Raw genomic sequence first — 8,413 nt, 5'->3', positions numbered from 1 at the left:
GTTTTGTTTTGCGCAGCAACAATCTTTTGACATGAAAAACTATAATAAACTTAACATTAAATAAAGAAATATCCCCACCATGTGTGAATCATTTAAGTATATCCATATAATAAGCGGGTTAACGTCCGGCGTGTCGGTCGCTTTGTGGAATAGCAGCACTTCAGAGAGAACAACACCCCACCGCTCCGCATCGGGGTCTAAAGATTCTCTCTGTCGTGCTGCTATTCCACGGTAGCGACCTTCTCACCGAACGTTAACCCTTACTTATTATATGGTTGTGACGTCATCGGTCGAAGGGATGATGCACAGTAACGATGATGGCACACATTCCTCCTGTGAGTATTCGACAGGAAATTTACCGTTAGGAAAGATACTTCATTATTACCCACCCAACAGAGTTGTATGAAGTGGACATGTGAGCGCTCCCACAAACGCAACCACGACACCACGGCATGACACCACATGGTTCCAAACTTCAGAGATAACATGCCGCCAGTTCCGCCATTGCATCCGCCGGAGCACCTCCATTCCCCCCTCACACAACCCTAGACAACACAGTACAACTTTCACAGAAAGGATGAAACATTACCTCCTGATCAGATGGCTACACAAGCGAGGTCGGGTTCCAGCGGACCACAGCATGTCGAGGAGGAGCTTTCAGATAGCCTGACCAGACTCATGAGTAGTAACCACACAGGCCGCCACAAAGTATGCGATAAAGTTAAGTTACATCAGTCACATTGAAAACTACAATTGCACAAACATCGCACGAGTAGTGCACCAGAATGCGTCTTTACCTGGTAGTTTGCTTTGCAAAGTGTAGGAGTGGTAAACACCACAACAGACTGCCATTCAACCCCACGCCAACCAGCGGAATATCAACGCCGCGACAGAGCTCCAAATGGTCAGCAACTAACAAACCAGGCATGCTTCTTCTTTCTTAACTTGATTAAAAGGTGAACCTACCCCTCCCGCACCTCAGCCTGCATCCAAGCAGGGACGGGAGAGGTAGTCTACAAACTACAGCTGTCTCAACGACCCAGCATCACACAGCTAGCTAGCACTATGGCGCTTTTATCTCAGCCACGGGAAGAGAGAAGGCAGCCGCTGCCCACTGTGCCTGTCAAAATAAAAGCCAAGTGTGCCCACGGCTACACATACATGTCATTACACCAGTTCTTCCACTGTACCTAATAAGTTAGTACACTGTAATTACCTACTTATTGGCTTCCATGAGTCTAGTAAACTAGACAAACAAGCAAACACCAAGCAATCATCGATGTAGTAATGGCAATTTTTCTCCCCCTGTTTGGATCATTGGGGCAGGCTAGACACTGTAGCTCTGTTTGGTCATACTGTAGTGTACAATGACAGTTTGAACCATAGCTGGATTGGCCATAAGCAGAGGTGTCAAAAGTAAAAGAAAAAGTAAAAAAAAAAAAAGAAACACAGTTTCCGTCTTACACAAGTAACTTATCTGAGAAACCAGTAGACCTGTCTACTTGTCTTACACTCAGCTAACTCACTGGTTGGATAAAATTTTTGGTCAGTCCTTGTTAGGTTTTCAGTGTTTTTTCCGTAACAACACAGTATATCCATCTCATTGACTACAATGGAGTAAATGGTGTAACAGCAATACACTGAAAAGAATGGAAATCAGGGGTTGTTGAATGTTGAAGTAATTATTTAGTATATTGAAAATGATTGTTTCATGTTCCTTCTCCAAACATGTATAAATCATGTAGAACTATTATATTCAGGGCGGTGAACAATTTGTTAGATAAATTCATGCTGAGAAAACATGAAATTGTTAGGTTTTTTTTTAGTCTCCGCCCAATCTGATTCTAAACACGTCATTAAAAACTCAAACGAGGTTGAATTTTTTTTTTTTTTTTTTGAGGTTGAGATGCTACCCGGGCCCTGCCCTAGCGGTGACGCAACGCTTTTGCCTCAGCTTCAGCTATGGTCGGCAATCAGGAGAAGTAGATCCACAATTTTTCTGTTTCTCTCCTGCTTGTACAAGAGCTCATTTGTGGGAAGAATGTTGACAGTTGGAGGAAAAAAGATGATTCTAAGCACACTTATCCCGTGAGTGCACACCCACCATCTTTCCTTTCTCTGCCTCGACAAGAGGAACTACAGAATCGGCTGTGGAGGGAACAACGTTTACACTTCGCCTGGAGATTATTTGACGATGGAAGGATTTATTGGCAAGGTAAAATTACTAATATCTTTCCGAAATGTTGAGTTTGAGTTGAGTTCGATGGAACATTAGGTTCAGTGTCCCATATTGTGTAACACGATGTCAGTAGGAAGGCTGGCTAAAAAATAACGTTCACCAGTGTTAGCGTGGCTAGCTAACTGGCCATTGAGACTCTCAATGTAACTGGCTCATCATTGCCAAGGACATACCGGTACAAGTCTTTACGGTAGTTATGTCTGTTAGCATCGTGAAGAACTTTTTTCACTTCGGAGATTAAAAGACGAGTGAGGTAAAGTTACATTTTTCCCCGAAATGTTGAGTTCGAGGGAACATTAGGTTCAGTGCCCCATATTGTGTAATACAGTGTTAGCAGCGAAGGCTGGCTAAAATGAACATTCACCAGTGTTAGCATGGCTAGCTAAATGGCGCGTAATTGCCAAGGACATGCATGTCATAACGGTAGTTCTGTCTTGTAGCAGCTAAATGCACATTACTTAATGTCATTATCTTTCAGTTATTTTTTATGTATTGTGTGAATGTACTAAACTTGGTCTTGCTTGGTAAGTTAGTCTTGCTTGATTATGGTACTGGGGTGCAGCAAGTAGATGGTATTCATGCACATTTTCAGAATGTTCCATGCACATTTAACACATGGAATGCTTTAATTTTGCATCACTGTGCGCATGCAACAGTTGGTCAGAAAAAAAAAGATTTGACTGTTTTCGTCTCTGTCTGTCTGTCTGTCTGTCTGTCTGTCTGTCTGTCTGTCTGTCTGTCTGTCTGTCTGTCTGTCTCTCTCTCTCTCAGGTGAAGGGGCGTTGTAAGGGGCGCTCATAGTCGTTCCAACAAGACACGATTTGCTGACCCATTATAAGCGCAAACTCAGGATTTCGGTCGCCCTGCAAGGTATTCATGCATGTTTTCAGAATGTCCATGCACATTTAAGACATGGAATGCTTTAATTTTGCATCACAGTGCATGCAACAGTTGGTCAGAAACAAAAATATTTGACTGTTTTCATCTCTCTGTCTGTCTGTCTGTCTGTCTCTCTGTCTGTCTGTCTGTCTGTCTGTCTGTCTGTCTCTCTCTCTCTCTCTCTCTCTCTCTCTCTCTCTCTCTCTCTCTCTCTCTCTCTCTCTCTCTCAGGTGAATGTTGTAAGGGGCGCTCATAGTCCTTCCAACAAGACACGATTTGCTGACCCATTATAAGTGCAAACTCGGGACTTTGGTCGCCCTGCAAGGTATTCATGCATGTTTTCAGAATGTCCATGCACATTTAAGACATGGAATGCTTTCATTTTGCATCACGGTGCATGAAACAGTTGGTGAAAAAGTTCAAAAAAACTGAAAAACTTGACTGTTGTTTTCTCTCTCTCTCTGTCTCTGTCTCTGTCTCTCTCTGTCTCTGTCTCTCTCTCTCTCTCTCAGGTGAATTGGGCGGTGTAGGGGTAGTCAGTCGGTAGTAGTTCCTACCAGGCACGCACGACTTGCAGACCCATTATAAGTGCAGACACAGGACTTTGCTTGCACTGCAAGGTATTCATGCACATTTTCAGAATGTCCATGCACATTTAACACATGGAATGCTTTAATTTTGCATCACTGTGCGCATGCAACAGTTGGTCAGAAAAAAAAAGATTTGACTGTTTTCGTCTCCGTCTCTGTCTGTCTCTCTCTCTCTCTCTCTCTCTCTCTCAGGTGAATGTGGCGTTGTAAGGGGCGCTCATAGTCGTTCCAACAAGACACGATTTGCTGACCCATTATAAGCGCAAACTCAGGACTTCGGTCGCCCTGCAAGGTATTCATCCATGTTTTCAGAATGTCCATGCACATTTAAGACATGGAATGCTTTCATTTTGCATCACAGTGCATGCAACAGTTGGTCAGAAACAAAAAGATTTTACTGTTTTCATCTCTCTCTCTCTCTCTCTCTCTCTCTCTCTCTCTCTCTCTCTCTCTCTCAGGTGAATGTGGCGTTGTAAGGGGCGCTCATAGTCGTTCCAACAAGGCACGATTTGCTGACCCATTAGAAGCGCAAACTCGGGACTTTGGTCGCCCTGCAAGGTATTCATGCATGTTTTCAGAATGTCCATGCACATTTAAGACATGGAATGCTTTCATTTTGCATCACTGTGCGCATGCAACAGTTGGTCAAAAACAAGAGACTTGACTGACTATTTTTATCTCTCTCTCTTGCTCTCTCTCTCTCTCTCTCTCTCTCTCTCTCTCTCTCTCTCTCGCTCTCGCTCTCTCTCTCTCTCGCTCTCTCTCTCTCGTGCTTTTTGAAGTAGACGAGGTATGCCCTATATTAGTGTTTCTCAACGGGGGCGGTGGGGAGCTCTAGGGGGGCGGTGGGAAGGATACAGCGATAGGGAGAGGTGCTTAGTTGCTATTGGGGGGCATTCTTTTTTAATACTAAGGGGGGTGTTGTCAGGCTTATGATGAGGTCAAGGGGGCGTTTGTTCAAAAAAAGCTTGAGAACCACTGTCCTATATGAAGTTAGCATAGAGTTTGGCATAAGTTGTATGTGATTTGTCTCTTTTGTGTCTTCAGATAAATGCTGAATTCAAGAGAATAACTACAATGCCCTTGCAGTCGAGATTCCTGTCCCAGCTAGACATATTGTCTGACAAGCTGCTGAAGCTGTTCAAAAACAGAGGAGGACAGATTGGCAAACGCCTAGAGAACATTTTGGCTTGCATGACTGAGGTAAGAGAATTTGAGAATTTTGGGATAGTGCTGATTAGTGTTGACATAGAATTCCATGAAATAATAATTTATCCTTCCTTGATCCTTCCTTGATGCAGGATGATGATGTTGATGGGGGATGTGAATGCATCCTGAAGGCATTGTATGTGTTCCTTGTTAAAATTCCATAAAATAATTTATCCTTCCTTGATGCAGGGTGATGATGACATTGATGGAGGACGTGAATGCATCCTGAAGGCATTTTGTGTGTTCCTTGTTAAAATTCCATAAAATAATTTATCCTTCCTTGATGCAGGATGATGATGTTGATGGAGGACGTGAATGCATCCTGAAGGCGTTGTGTGTGTACCTCAATGAAGACCCCGGATGTCTACTTCGCGCGTTTGTGGTGAGTACAAGCAGTGTGCTGTGCATGTCGCAAGGTGATGATGTTCTCTGTGCCCCTTCTCCGTCTCAGTCTTTTCCCCCTTTCTCTGTCTTTCTGTCCTCTCTCTCGCTCTTTCACTCTCTCTCCCCTCTCTCACACTTCACTATTTCTGTCTCTCTTCTGCCACACTGTCTCTCTCTGTGCCCTCTCTCTCTCTAACCTCCATAGCGCAGAGCCTATGTTTTAACCTTACTGTCACTGAAATTGTAATGGTTATGTCTGAATCTGTTACTTATGGCTCTCGCTACTGTCATTGCAATGTTATGGTAGTTGAGTACTTTCAGCAAAAAGTGAGCAGGCCTGCAGCCTACCCCATCCGCAGGGGCTACGTTCCCCTTGGCCCAAAAACAGGGTACGGCGTAGAAGTAGAGTTTTCCATGAAAGGGATGTTGGGAGTTCCTTCTATAAACCACCAACTCCAAACACTAACCCCTTTTCCCAACAAACTCCAACTGAACAACTGTTCTTTTGTTTGATCTTCTCTTTCGTTTGACTGTTCCCTCTGCAGGCACAAGACGAAATCCAAGTGCAAGAGGGAATGGAGGAAACGACTGTAGGGATCTACATCGTCAAAGCAGATGCCACCAGCAAAGCAAATGACATTGGCATCATTTTGGAAGGCCAGCAGGTGTTGCAGGATGTGGATAAGGTGCCATTGGCTGTCGCGTTGTTGTTTGGATTGATTTACGCCCTAAATCTGAACTACCCCGACGGCCTCAAGCGCACTTTTGAAGTCCTGCAGAAAATTATCATGGAGCTGGAAGGCACCATGCTGTCCAAAAAGGTTCAGGTACTGAAAAACCAACTCATTCACAACACACACACACACACACACACACACACACACACACACACACACACACACACACACACACACACACACACACACACACACACACACTCGTACTGGAAGAGACTGAGCCTCGGAGCAAGCATTCAAAACACACACACACACACACACACACACACACACACACACACACACACACACACACACACACACACACACACACACACAATCGTACTGGAAGAGACTGAGCCTCGGAGCAAGCATTCAAAACACACACACACACACACACACACACACACACACACACACACACACACAATCATACTGGAAGAGACTGAGAGAGCAGAGCAAGCCCGAACGAAATGAATGACTTGGCTAAGTGTTCTGTTGGAAAAGTTCAATTTGCATATTGGGTCTCACTGTCAAATAGCTTGAAGTCATGTCCCTGGACTAAAATTTTACTAAGGTCTACAGAATTTGTGTGCATTTAGGAGGTCATTGCTTTTTAGATACTTTGCCAAGAGTTCATTTTCAACATGTGTCTAAGTAATGTACCTGAAGGGTCTTTCATGATCTGGCTGTTCAAAATGAATTGGAAATACATTGGAGTTTTCATTGTGAAGTAGCCTAAAGTTATGTCCCTGAACTAAAACTTTACTATTGTCTTCAGAATTTGTGCATCTATCTATCTATCTATCTATCTATCTATCTATCTATCTATCTATCTATCTATCTATCTATCTATCTATCTATCTATCTATCTATCTATCTATCTATCTATCTATCTATGCAGCCCCCCATTGACATTTCATTTTGTTCTCTCAAAGCTGTTGGCAAGTGCTTGTATGTTTAGGTACAATCATAATGAATGTTTTGAAATGAAGGTGCCTTTTATCTTGTTGGATGTAGTTTTGTGTGTGCATTTAATGCATTCTCTCTCTCTCTCTCTCTCTCTCTCTCTCTCTCTCTCTCTCTCTCTCTCTCTCTCTCTCTCTCTCTCTCTCAAATGACTTGGCATATTGGGGGTGTCGGTCACTTAACTGAATGAGTTAAGCTGTTGAGTACCGTTGGAAAGTGTATTTGATGAAATAAACTGACTTAAAACAGTTTTTTTTAATTATGATTAAGTCTCTTCATTCTCAAGTATAAAAACATGTAAATATTGGTTGACCAAGTAGCAATATATAACAATATAAACATGATATATCTGTTTACAGTGTATGACCGTATATGAACGTCTGATCAAGTAGCAATATATAGGACATAAAAACATGGTTTTATACATAAAATAAAATATTTACATCAAAACAATTTCTGTGTAAAGTTAGCACAGAAATTGTGTTTTTATGTAAATGTTTTATATATTTTATAAAATCATGTTTTTATGTGCCATATATATTGCTACTTATCAGACATTCATATACTGTCATACACTGTAAACTGATATCATGTTCAAATGACATGGAAACATTATTTTCAGGAAACAGGATAATAACATGTGCAACCGATGTCCATGACATTATCATGTAAATGAAACGTGAAAAAAACATGTTTCTTGTAAAGCAGAATCATGTATTATAAATAAAATAATAACTGAAATAATATATAAAACATTAACATGTAAATGAAACATGAAAAAAACATGTTTCTGGCAAAGCAGAAACATGTATTATACATGAAATAAGAACTGAAATAATACATAAAATATTAACATGAAAATATCATGTTTGTTCTATAAGCCAATATCATTTTTGAATGACATGAATACATTATTTTTAGGAAACATGAAAATAACATGTGCAACCGATGTCCATGATATTATCATGTAAATATGAAGTAACTTTTCTTTCAGTGTATAATAACATGTGCTAATATTGTAATTACACCACAAATGTAGCCTGATTATCATGGACTTTCAAATCTCTTCCGAGACTTGGTCTGACCAAGAGCATAGCAATTAACATTTCCCAAACGGCATGGTTGACCTACCTCCCTTGGTCTGCCAATGGTTGTTTGCTTCCCAACAAAGTGGGAGGAGTTCCCAATTTTTCGGGAGCTCAGAAAGTACTTGCATTGCTCTTGACCTGACTAGTTGCAACGCTGAAGGTGTTGCGTCACTAGGAGGGCACGGCCTGGCTACTACCACAAATTTACTTTTACTTTTACTTTGACACCTCTGGCCGTAAGGCATACAGGGTATTGGCCCGGTGGACTGTTGGCGATTTTGGCCTGGTCCTCCCCTCAATGCAGTGGTGTCAGTCCTCATGCCACTACAGCTGACATG

At 42.0% G+C, this 8,413-nt stretch overlaps 1 long non-coding RNA gene across 1 annotated transcript; it reads left to right on the top strand.

Annotated features, from left to right (window-relative positions):
- The first annotated feature begins 3,384 nt into the window (after positions 1-3,384).
- LOC134439766 (uncharacterized) lies at positions 3,385-3,982 on the top strand. Its single transcript, XR_010032844.1, has 3 exons — positions 3,385-3,444; positions 3,632-3,739; positions 3,902-3,982. It is a non-coding gene; the product is annotated as an uncharacterized LOC134439766 (long non-coding RNA).
- The last annotated feature ends 4,431 nt before the right edge of the window (positions 3,983-8,413 follow it).

This window comes from Engraulis encrasicolus, chromosome 23, assembly GCF_034702125.1.
Source record: "Engraulis encrasicolus isolate BLACKSEA-1 chromosome 23, IST_EnEncr_1.0, whole genome shotgun sequence".
In the NCBI taxonomy this organism is placed as follows: domain Eukaryota; kingdom Metazoa; phylum Chordata; class Actinopteri; order Clupeiformes; family Engraulidae; genus Engraulis; species Engraulis encrasicolus.
Note: the sequence above shows the minus strand (reverse complement) of the source record. Positions and strands in the feature narration are given on the sequence as shown.